This window comes from Geotrypetes seraphini, chromosome 1 (genome assembly GCF_902459505.1).
Source record: "Geotrypetes seraphini chromosome 1, aGeoSer1.1, whole genome shotgun sequence".
NCBI lineage: Eukaryota > Metazoa > Chordata > Amphibia > Gymnophiona > Dermophiidae > Geotrypetes > Geotrypetes seraphini.
Genome location: NC_047084.1, coordinates 478,413,518 through 478,423,613, shown reverse-complemented (window position 1 = coordinate 478,423,613; position 10,096 = coordinate 478,413,518). Strand labels below are relative to the sequence as shown.

General features: G+C 44.5%; 13 non-coding genes across 13 annotated transcripts; all 13 read right to left on the bottom strand.

Annotated features, from left to right (window-relative positions):
- TRNAQ-UUG lies at positions 1-67 on the bottom strand. Its single transcript has one exon. It is a non-coding gene; the product is annotated as a tRNA-Gln (tRNA).
- A 1,351-nt stretch (positions 68-1,418) lies between these two features.
- TRNAQ-CUG lies at positions 1,419-1,490 on the bottom strand. Its single transcript has one exon. It is a non-coding gene; the product is annotated as a tRNA-Gln (tRNA).
- A 364-nt stretch (positions 1,491-1,854) lies between these two features.
- On the bottom strand, positions 1,855-1,927 carry TRNAF-GAA. The gene has a single exon. It is a non-coding gene; the product is annotated as a tRNA-Phe (tRNA).
- A 394-nt stretch (positions 1,928-2,321) lies between these two features.
- Positions 2,322-2,393, bottom strand: TRNAQ-UUG. Its single transcript has one exon. It is a non-coding gene; the product is annotated as a tRNA-Gln (tRNA).
- Positions 2,394-3,751: 1,358 nt separating this feature from the next.
- On the bottom strand, positions 3,752-3,823 carry TRNAQ-CUG. The gene has a single exon. It is a non-coding gene; the product is annotated as a tRNA-Gln (tRNA).
- Positions 3,824-4,187: 364 nt separating this feature from the next.
- Positions 4,188-4,260, bottom strand: TRNAF-GAA. Its single transcript has one exon. It is a non-coding gene; the product is annotated as a tRNA-Phe (tRNA).
- Positions 4,261-4,654: 394 nt separating this feature from the next.
- On the bottom strand, positions 4,655-4,726 carry TRNAQ-UUG. Its single transcript has one exon. It is a non-coding gene; the product is annotated as a tRNA-Gln (tRNA).
- Positions 4,727-6,084: 1,358 nt separating this feature from the next.
- TRNAQ-CUG lies at positions 6,085-6,156 on the bottom strand. Its single transcript has one exon. It is a non-coding gene; the product is annotated as a tRNA-Gln (tRNA).
- A 364-nt stretch (positions 6,157-6,520) lies between these two features.
- Positions 6,521-6,593, bottom strand: TRNAF-GAA. Its single transcript has one exon. It is a non-coding gene; the product is annotated as a tRNA-Phe (tRNA).
- Positions 6,594-6,987: 394 nt separating this feature from the next.
- On the bottom strand, positions 6,988-7,059 carry TRNAQ-UUG. Its single transcript has one exon. It is a non-coding gene; the product is annotated as a tRNA-Gln (tRNA).
- A 1,358-nt stretch (positions 7,060-8,417) lies between these two features.
- Positions 8,418-8,489, bottom strand: TRNAQ-CUG. Its single transcript has one exon. It is a non-coding gene; the product is annotated as a tRNA-Gln (tRNA).
- Positions 8,490-8,855: 366 nt separating this feature from the next.
- Positions 8,856-8,928, bottom strand: TRNAF-GAA. The gene has a single exon. It is a non-coding gene; the product is annotated as a tRNA-Phe (tRNA).
- A 394-nt stretch (positions 8,929-9,322) lies between these two features.
- On the bottom strand, positions 9,323-9,394 carry TRNAQ-UUG. Its single transcript has one exon. It is a non-coding gene; the product is annotated as a tRNA-Gln (tRNA).
- Between the last annotated feature and the right edge of the window lie 702 nt (positions 9,395-10,096).

Sequence of the window (10,096 nt, the reverse complement as noted above, 5' to 3'; positions counted from 1 at the left end):
CCACTGAGATTTGAACTCAGATCACTGGATTCAAAGTCCAGAGTGCTAACCTTTACACCATGGAACCACTTGGCTGAGCGCTCTTTACAGACATTTGCTCGTTTACACCTATTCCCTCCGTTTTCATGGCTTTCCATGCTCGTTTTCTCCCAGCACTCAACTGCAAAGGCTTCTTTCAACACTCTTTATTCTACTACTCAGTTCCGACACTGAAGGCTCAGACATTTTCTTTCATGACAGCGCGTGATATTCTTGACTAGCTTTGAGAAATAGCTGCTGCAACTCAAGGTCAAAAAAGAGGCCCTTACGTCCTTACCGTAAAGCTCTCCCCGCTGGGCTCGCCTAGCTTCAGCTCTGCAGCCTATCCCCCTTAAGGGCACAGCTACTGTTCTTCAAAAGAGAGAACTACCAGAATTCAAGCCTGGCGCCTTTTCTCTCTTAACAATTTATCGGACCCATAACAAGCAACGAATTAACAATTAGTAGCAACTTCTTCTTCATTTCGTGGCATATAGCGATTTTCACATCCGTTCTCCAAATCAAACCTAAAGAACCATCTCAGTCTACAAGCCATAACTTTGCATGTTGCTAACCCACGTAGAGTAATGACCATTAAAAAAACAACCCTTACCATGCGACCACCTTTACCCGCGTAAAGGAAGAAAACTGAATTCCTAAATTTTGCACACTTTACCCCACCAACGCTGATGACGTTGCGCAACTTGAATGCGAGATCCAAGTTTCAGTTTTCAGATACAAGCAGTAGCTCCAAAAGGAAGAGGTCAGTATTATCAGGTCTTGGAATTTGGTTCCCGCCATTGATGTCACTTCATATTTCATAAATTCACCAGTGGCTTTGCTACCTGAAAAGTGACAGATACTTATACGAACAGAGAAAGAAAGAACTGCATAAAAACTGAATCACAAGGAGAAAAGTGAACCCCAAAATTCTTCACAGTTTTCTCAGCTAAGTTTGGTGAAATCATTTCTGCTCATGGCATGATTCAGATTCTGCAACCAGATAACCGGTTTCTCAAAGCCAATGGTACTTTAGGTCTAAAAGGAGTTACATTTATGCGGAAGAGCAAAACTGAAAGAAAAACTATCGTGGAGTCCCATCCATACTTGGACTCCCCCACTTCCGAATGCCATCACCTGCAACCTAGGAGGAGCAAGGGGAAAATCAGTCCTCAGCTATATTGAATTTTCCACAGGATCGCAATAAAGAAGGGCAATGGAGCCTTTTAAGACATAATTGGGGATCCCAAAGGAGACACTCTGAAAGGCAACCTGAAATGCATACGATTACGGTAACATGTAAAGCAGATTGCGCACTCTCAGGGGCTTTCTGCAAGTCCTTGAATACAGAATGTTTAAAGAGGAACTTCACTGAAAATATCTACTAACACCGAAGGGATAGGTTCCACTGAGATTTGAACTCAGATTGCTGGATTCAGAGTCCAGAGTGCTCACCATTACACCATGGAACCAACAGGATGCAGTTGTCCCCCTCACAGATGTGCCAGACCCTCTTACAGCTATTACTTCAACTTCTCGTATGCCAGAGATTTCACATCCTCCTTTTAATTCTTAAGCCTTTGCTTAAGGAACCCCCAACCCAAAATCAATTTTATCACTAAGAATGAAACCTTATGGCTCCATTTTACTGGGTCAACTCCTGTGAACAACTCATGAAGAAGCAAACAAAAAAAATGCTTAAGAAGGCAGTCCCGTGTCTCAAGGGGGTGGGGGGGTCAAGCTTCTACAGCTAGCATACACCCTTGCTCTGAACAGAACATGAGCAATTGCTATTTTTCTACCCTCTTCTGCCAGGTTACCAGGTAGAAAAAGAGGTGCTGAAACCCGGGATTGAACCAGGGACCTTTAGATCTTCAGTCTAACGCTCTCCCAACTGAGCTATTTCAGCACCTGAAGCTTCGCCTCAAGTGCAGGTACCTGCATGGGTCCTCCCTCTACCTACCCTTTAAAGGGAAGTATATTCAAGACCGACATCTCATCCTTTTTAAAAGCTCAGGGGGTCTTCCCACTCTCCTTGCAACTGTGCTGCTGAAGAGCGAGCAGGGCCAAAGGGTCCCTGATAAATTTTGCACCCACCCCACCCCTCCCCAGCACAACATGCCTGGACTTCTATCTTTGTATTCCTCTTTCCTTTGTGCTCTTGGATAGCTAGATGGCTAAATTTACCTCATTCCAGGGACCATACTTTGCTATGATACCATTGCCCCTATTCAGCAGTCTACACAGGCTTGAGTATTCATCTCATAAGGGCAGCTGCTGGCGGTTGAGCTTAAAAAGCGAGCAGGTTCCACTGAGATTTGAACTCAGATCACTGGATTCAAAGTCCAGAGTGCTAACCTTTACACCATGGAACCACTTGGCTGAGCGCTCTTTACAGACATTTGCTCGTTTACACCTATTCCCTCCGTTTTCATGGCTTTCCATGCTCGTTTTCTCCCAGCACTCAACTGCAAAGGCTTCTTTCAACACTCTTTATTCTACTACTCAGTTCCGACACTGAAGGCTCAGACATTTTCTTTCATGACAGCGCGTGATATTCTTGACTAGCTTTGAGAAATAGCTGCTGCAACTCAAGGTCAAAAAAGAGGCCCTTACGTCCTTACCGTAAAGCTCTCCCCGCTGGGCTCGCCTAGCTTCAGCTCTGCAGCCTATCCCCCTTAAGGGCACAGCTACTGTTCTTCAAAAGAGAGCGCTACCAGAATTCAAGCCTGGCGCCTTTTCTCTCTTAACAATTTATCGGACCCATAACAAGCAACGAATTAACAATTAGTAGCAACTTCTTCTTCATTTCGTGGCATATAGCGATTTTCACATCCGTTCTCCAAATCAAACCTAAAGAACCATCTCAGTCTACAAGCCATAACTTTGCATGTTGCTAACCCACGTAGAGTAATGACCATTAAAAAAACAACCCTTACCATGCGACCACCTTTACCCGCGTAAAGGAAGAAAACTGAATTCCTAAATTTTGCACACTTTACCCCACCAACGCTGATGACGTTGCGCATGTGGGTACTTGAATGCGAGATCCAAGTTTCAGTTTTCAGATACAAGCAGTAGCTCCAAAAGGAAGAGGTCAGTATTATCAGGTCTTGGAATTTGGTTCCCGCCATTGATGTCACTTCATATTTCATAAATTCACCAGTGGCTTTGCTACCTGAAAAGTGACAGATACTTATACGAACAGAGAAAGAAAGAACTGCATAAAAACTGAATCACAAGGAGAAAAGTGAACCCCAAAATTCTTCACAGTTTTCTCAGCTAAGTTTGGTGAAATCATTTCTGCTCATGGCATGATTCAGATTCTGCAACCAGATAACCGGTTTCTCAAAGCCAATGGTACTTTAGGTCTAAAAGGAGTTACATTTATGCGGAAGAGCAAAACTGAAAGAAAAACTATCGTGGAGTCCCATCCATACTTGGACTCCCCCACTTCCGAATGCCATCACCTGCAACCTAGGAGGAGCAAGGGGAAAATCAGTCCTCAGCTATATTGAATTTTCCACAGGATCGCAATAAAGAAGGGCAATGGAGCCTTTTAAGACATAATTGGGGATCCCAAAGGAGACACTCTGAAAGGCAACCTGAAATGCATACGATTACGGTAACATGTAAAGCAGATTGCGCACTCTCAGGGGCTTTCTGCAAGTCCTTGAATACAGAATGTTTAAAGAGGAACTTCACTGAAAATATCTACTAACACCGAAGGGATAGGTTCCACTGAGATTTGAACTCAGATTGCTGGATTCAGAGTCCAGAGTGCTCACCATTACACCATGGAACCAACAGGATGCAGTTGTCCCCCTCACAGATGTGCCAGACCCTCTTAAAGCTATTACTTCAACTTCTCGTATGCCAGAGATTTCACATCCTCCTTTTAATTCTTAAGCCTTTGCTTAAGGAACCCCCAACCCAAAATCAATTTTATCACTAAGAATGAAACCTTATGGCTCCATTTTACTGGGTCAACTCCTGTGAACAACTCATGAAGAAGCAAACAAAAAAAATGCTTAAGAAGGCAGTCCCGTGTCTCAAGGGGGTGGGGGGGTCAAGCTTCTACAGCTAGCATACACCCTTGCTCTGAACAGAACATGAGCAATTGCTATTTTTCTACCCTCTTCTGCCAGGTTACCAGGTAGAAAAAGAGGTGCTGAAACCCAGGATTGAACCAGGGACCTTTAGATCTTCAGTCTAACGCTCTCCCAACTGAGCTATTTCAGCACCTGAAGCTTCGCCTCAAGTGCAGGTACCTGCATGGGTCCTCCCTCTACCTACCCTTTAAAGGGAAGTATATTCAAGACCGACATCTCATCCTTTTTAAAAGCTCAGGGGGTCTTCCCACTCTCCTTGCAACTGTGCTGCTGAAGAGCGAGCAGGGCCAAAGGGTCCCTGATAAATTTTGCACCCACCCCACCCCTCCCCAGCACAACATGCCTGGACTTCTATCTTTGTATTCCTCTTTCCTTTGTGCTCTTGGATAGCTAGATGGCTAAATTTACCTCATTCCAGGGACCATACTTTGCTATGATACCATTGCCCCTATTCAGCAGTCTACACAGGCTTGAGTATTCATCTCATAAGGGCAGCTGCTGGCGGTTGAGCTTAAAAAGCGAGCAGGTTCCACTGAGATTTGAACTCAGATCACTGGATTCAAAGTCCAGAGTGCTAACCTTTACACCATGGAACCACTTGGCTGAGCGCTCTTTACAGACATTTGCTCGTTTACACCTATTCCCTCCGTTTTCATGGCTTTCCATGCTCGTTTTCTCCCAGCACTCAACTGCAAAGGCTTCTTTCAACACTCTTTATTCTACTACTCAGTTCCGACACTGAAGGCTCAGACATTTTCTTTCATGACAGCGCGTGATATTCTTGACTAGCTTTGAGAAATAGCTGCTGCAACTCAAGGTCAAAAAAGAGGCCCTTACGTCCTTACCGTAAAGCTCTCCCCGCTGGGCTCGCCTAGCTTCAGCTCTGCAGCCTATCCCCCTTAAGGGCACAGCTACTGTTCTTCAAAAGAGAGCGCTACCAGAATTCAAGCCTGGCGCCTTTTCTCTCTTAACAATTTATCGGACCCATAACAAGCAACGAATTAACAATTAGTAGCAACTTCTTCTTCATTTCGTGGCATATAGCGATTTTCACATCCGTTCTCCAAATCAAACCTAAAGAACCATCTCAGTCTACAAGCCATAACTTTGCATGTTGCTAACCCACGTAGAGTAATGACCATTAAAAAAACAACCCTTACCATGCGACCACCTTTACCCGCGTAAAGGAAGAAAACTGAATTCCTAAATTTTGCACACTTTACCCCACCAACGCTGATGACGTTGCGCATGTGGGTACTTGAATGCGAGATCCAAGTTTCAGTTTTCAGATACAAGCAGTAGCTCCAAAAGGAAGAGGTCAGTATTATCAGGTCTTGGAATTTGGTTCCCGCCATTGATGTCACTTCATATTTCATAAATTCACCAGTGGCTTTGCTACCTGAAAAGTGACAGATACTTATACGAACAGAGAAAGAAAGAACTGCATAAAAACTGAATCACAAGGAGAAAAGTGAACCCCAAAATTCTTCACAGTTTTCTCAGCTAAGTTTGGTGAAATCATTTCTGCTCATGGCATGATTCAGATTCTGCAACCAGATAACCGGTTTCTCAAAGCCAATGGTACTTTAGGTCTAAAAGGAGTTACATTTATGCGGAAGAGCAAAACTGAAAGAAAAACTATCGTGGAGTCCCATCCATACTTGGACTCCCCCACTTCCGAATGCCATCACCTGCAACCTAGGAGGAGCAAGGGGAAAATCAGTCCTCAGCTATATTGAATTTTCCACAGGATCGCAATAAAGAAGGGCAATGGAGCCTTTTAAGACATAATTGGGGATCCCAAAGGAGACACTCTGAAAGGCAACCTGAAATGCATACGATTACGGTAACATGTAAAGCAGATTGCGCACTCTCAGGGGCTTTCTGCAAGTCCTTGAATACAGAATGTTTAAAGAGGAACTTCACTGAAAATATCTACTAACACCGAAGGGATAGGTTCCACTGAGATTTGAACTCAGATTGCTGGATTCAGAGTCCAGAGTGCTCACCATTACACCATGGAACCAACAGGATGCAGTTGTCCCCCTCACAGATGTGCCAGACCCTCTTACAGCTATTACTTCAACTTCTCGTATGCCAGAGATTTCACATCCTCCTTTTAATTCTTAAGCCTTTGCTTAAGGAACCCCCAACCCAAAATCAATTTTATCACTAAGAATGAAACCTTATGGCTCCATTTTACTGGGTCAACTCCTGTGAACAACTCATGAAGAAGCAAACAAAAAAAATGCTTAAGAAGGCAGTCCCGTGTCTCAAGGGGGTGGGGGGGTCAAGCTTCTACAGCTAGCATACACCCTTGCTCTGAACAGAACATGAGCAATTGCTATTTTTCTACCCTCTTCTGCCAGGTTACCAGGTAGAAAAAGAGGTGCTGAAACCCGGGATTGAACCAGGGACCTTTAGATCTTCAGTCTAACGCTCTCCCAACTGAGCTATTTCAGCACCTGAAGCTTCGCCTCAAGTGCAGGTACCTGCATGGGTCCTCCCTCTACCTACCCTTTAAAGGGAAGTATATTCAAGACCGACATCTCATCCTTTTTAAAAGCTCAGGGGGTCTTCCCACTCTCCTTGCAACTGTGCTGCTGAAGAGCGAGCAGGGCCAAAGGGTCCCTGATAAATTTTGCACCCACCCCACCCCTCCCCAGCACAACATGCCTGGACTTCTATCTTTGTATTCCTCTTTCCTTTGTGCTCTTGGATAGCTAGATGGCTAAATTTACCTCATTCCAGGGACCATACTTTGCTATGATACCATTGCCCCTATTCAGCAGTCTACACAGGCTTGAGTATTCATCTCATAAGGGCAGCTGCTGGCGGTTGAGCTTAAAAAGCGAGCAGGTTCCACTGAGATTTGAACTCAGATCACTGGATTCAAAGTCCAGAGTGCTAACCTTTACACCATGGAACCACTTGGCTGAGCGCTCTTTACAGACATTTGCTCGTTTACACCTATTCCCTCCGTTTTCATGGCTTTCCATGCTCGTTTTCTCCCAGCACTCAACTGCAAAGGCTTCTTTCAACACTCTTTATTCTACTACTCAGTTCCGACACTGAAGGCTCAGACATTTTCTTTCATGACAGCGCGTGATATTCTTGACTAGCTTTGAGAAATAGCTGCTGCAACTCAAGGTCAAAAAAGAGGCCCTTACGTCCTTACCGTAAAGCTCTCCCCGCTGGGCTCGCCTAGCTTCAGCTCTGCAGCCTATCCCCCTTAAGGGCACAGCTACTGTTCTTCAAAAGAGAGCGCTACCAGAATTCAAGCCTGGCGCCTTTTCTCTCTTAACAATTTATCGGACCCATAACAAGCAACGAATTAACAATTAGTAGCAACTTCTTCTTCATTTCGTGGCATATAGCGATTTTCACATCCGTTCTCCAAATCAAACCTAAAGAACCATCTCAGTCTACAAGCCATAACTTTGCATGTTGCTAACCCACGTAGAGTAATGACCATTAAAAAAACAACCCTTACCATGCGACCACCTTTACCCGCGTAAAGGAAGAAAACTGAATTCCTAAATTTTGCACACTTTACCCCACCAACGCTGATGACGTTGCGCATGTGGGTACTTGAATGCGAGATCCAAGTTTCAGTTTTCAGATACAAGCAGTAGCTCCAAAAGGAAGAGGTCAGTATTATCAGGTCTTGGAATTTGGTTCCCGCCATTGATGTCACTTCATATTTCATAAATTCACCAGTGGCTTTGCTACCTGAAAAGTGACAGATACTTATACGAACAGAGAAAGAAAGAACTGCATAAAAACTGAATCACAAGGAGAAAAGTGAACCCCAAAATTCTTCACAGTTTTCTCAGCTAAGTTTGGTGAAATCATTTCTGCTCATGGCATGATTCAGATTCTGCAACCAGATAACCGGTTTCTCAAAGCCAATGGTACTTTAGGTCTAAAAGGAGTTACATTTATGCGGAAGAGCAAAACTGAAAGAAAAACTATCGTGGAGTCCCATCCATACTTGGACTCCCCCACTTCCGAATGCCATCACCTGCAACCTAGGAGGAGCAAGGGGAAAATCAGTCCTCAGCTATATTGAATTTTCCACAGGATCGCAATAAAGAAGGGCAATGGAGCCTTTTAAGACATAATTGGGGATCCCAAAGGAGACACTCTGAAAGGCAACCTGAAATGCATACGATTACGGTAACATGTAAAGCAGATTGCGCACTCTCAGGGGCTTTCTGCAAGTCCTTGAATACAGAATGTTTAAAGAGGAACTTCACTGAAAATATCTACTAACACCGAAGGGATAGGTTCCACTGAGATTTGAACTCAGATTGCTGGATTCAGAGTCCAGAGTGCTCACCATTACACCATGGAACCAACAGGATGCAGTTGTCCCCCTCACAGATGTGCCAGACCCTCTTACAGCTATTACTTCAACTTCTCGTATGCCAGAGATTTCACATCCTCCTTTTAATTCTTAAGCCTTTGCTTAAGGAACCCCCAACCCAAAATCAATTTTATCACTAAGAATGAAACCTTATGGCTCCATTTTACTGGGTCAACTCCTGTGAACAACTCATGAAGAAGCAAACAAAAAAAATGCTTAAGAAGGCAGTCCCGTGTCTCAAGGGGGTGGGGGGGGGGCAAGCTTCTACAGCTAGCATACACCCTTGCTCTGAACAGAACATGAGCAATTGCTATTTTTCTACCCTCTTCTGCCAGGTTACCAGGTAGAAAAAGAGGTGCTGAAACCCGGGATTGAACCAGGGACCTTTAGATCTTCAGTCTAACGCTCTCCCAACTGAGCTATTTCAGCACCTGAAGCTTCGCCTCAAGTGCAGGTACCTGCATGGGTCCTCCCTCTACCTACCCTTTAAAGGGAAGTATATTCAAGACCGACATCTCATCCTTTTTAAAAGCTCAGGGGGTCTTCCCACTCTCCTTGCAACTGTGCTGCTGAAGAGCGAGCAGGGCCAAAGGGTCCCTGATAAATTTTGCACCCACCCCACCCCTCCCCAGCACAACATGCCTGGACTTCTATCTTTGTATTCCTCTTTCCTTTGTGCTCTTGGATAGCTAGATGGCTAAATTTACCTCATTCCAGGGACCATACTTTGCTATGATACCATTGCCCCTATTCAGCAGTCTACACAGGCTTGAGTATTCATCTCATAAGGGCAGCTGCTGGCGGTTGAGCTTAAAAAGCGAGCAGGTTCCACTGAGATTTGAACTCAGATCACTGGATTCAAAGTCCAGAGTGCTAACCTTTACACCATGGAACCACTTGGCTGAGCGCTCTTTACAGACATTTGCTCGTTTACACCTATTCCCTCCGTTTTCATGGCTTTCCATGCTCGTTTTCTCCCAGCACTCAACTGCAAAGGCTTCTTTCAACACTCTTTATTCTACTACTCAGTTCCGACACTGAAGGCTCAGACATTTTCTTTCATGACAGCGCGTGATATTCTTGACTAGCTTTGAGAAATAGCTGCTGCAACTCAAGGTCAAAAAAGAGGCCCTTACGTCCTTACCGTAAAGCTCTCCCCGCTGGGCTCGCCTAGCTTCAGCTCTGCAGCCTATCCCCCTTAAGGGCACAGCTACTGTTCTTCAAAAGAGAGCGCTACCAGAATTCAAGCCTGGCGCCTTTTCTCTCTTAACAATTTATCGGACCCATAACAAGCAACGAATTAACAATTAGTAGCAACTTCTTCTTCATTTCGTGGCATATAGCGATTTTCACATCCGTTCTCCAAATCAAACCTAAAGAACCATCTCAGTCTACAAGCCATAACTTTGCATGTTGCTAACCCACGTAGAGTAATGACCATTAAAAAAACAACCCTTACCATGCGACCACCTTTACCCGCGTAAAGGAAGAAAACTGAATTCCTAAATTTTGCACACTTTACCCCACCAACGCTGATGACGTTGCGCATGTGGGTACTTGAATGCGAGATCCAAGTTTCAGTTTTCAGATACAAGCA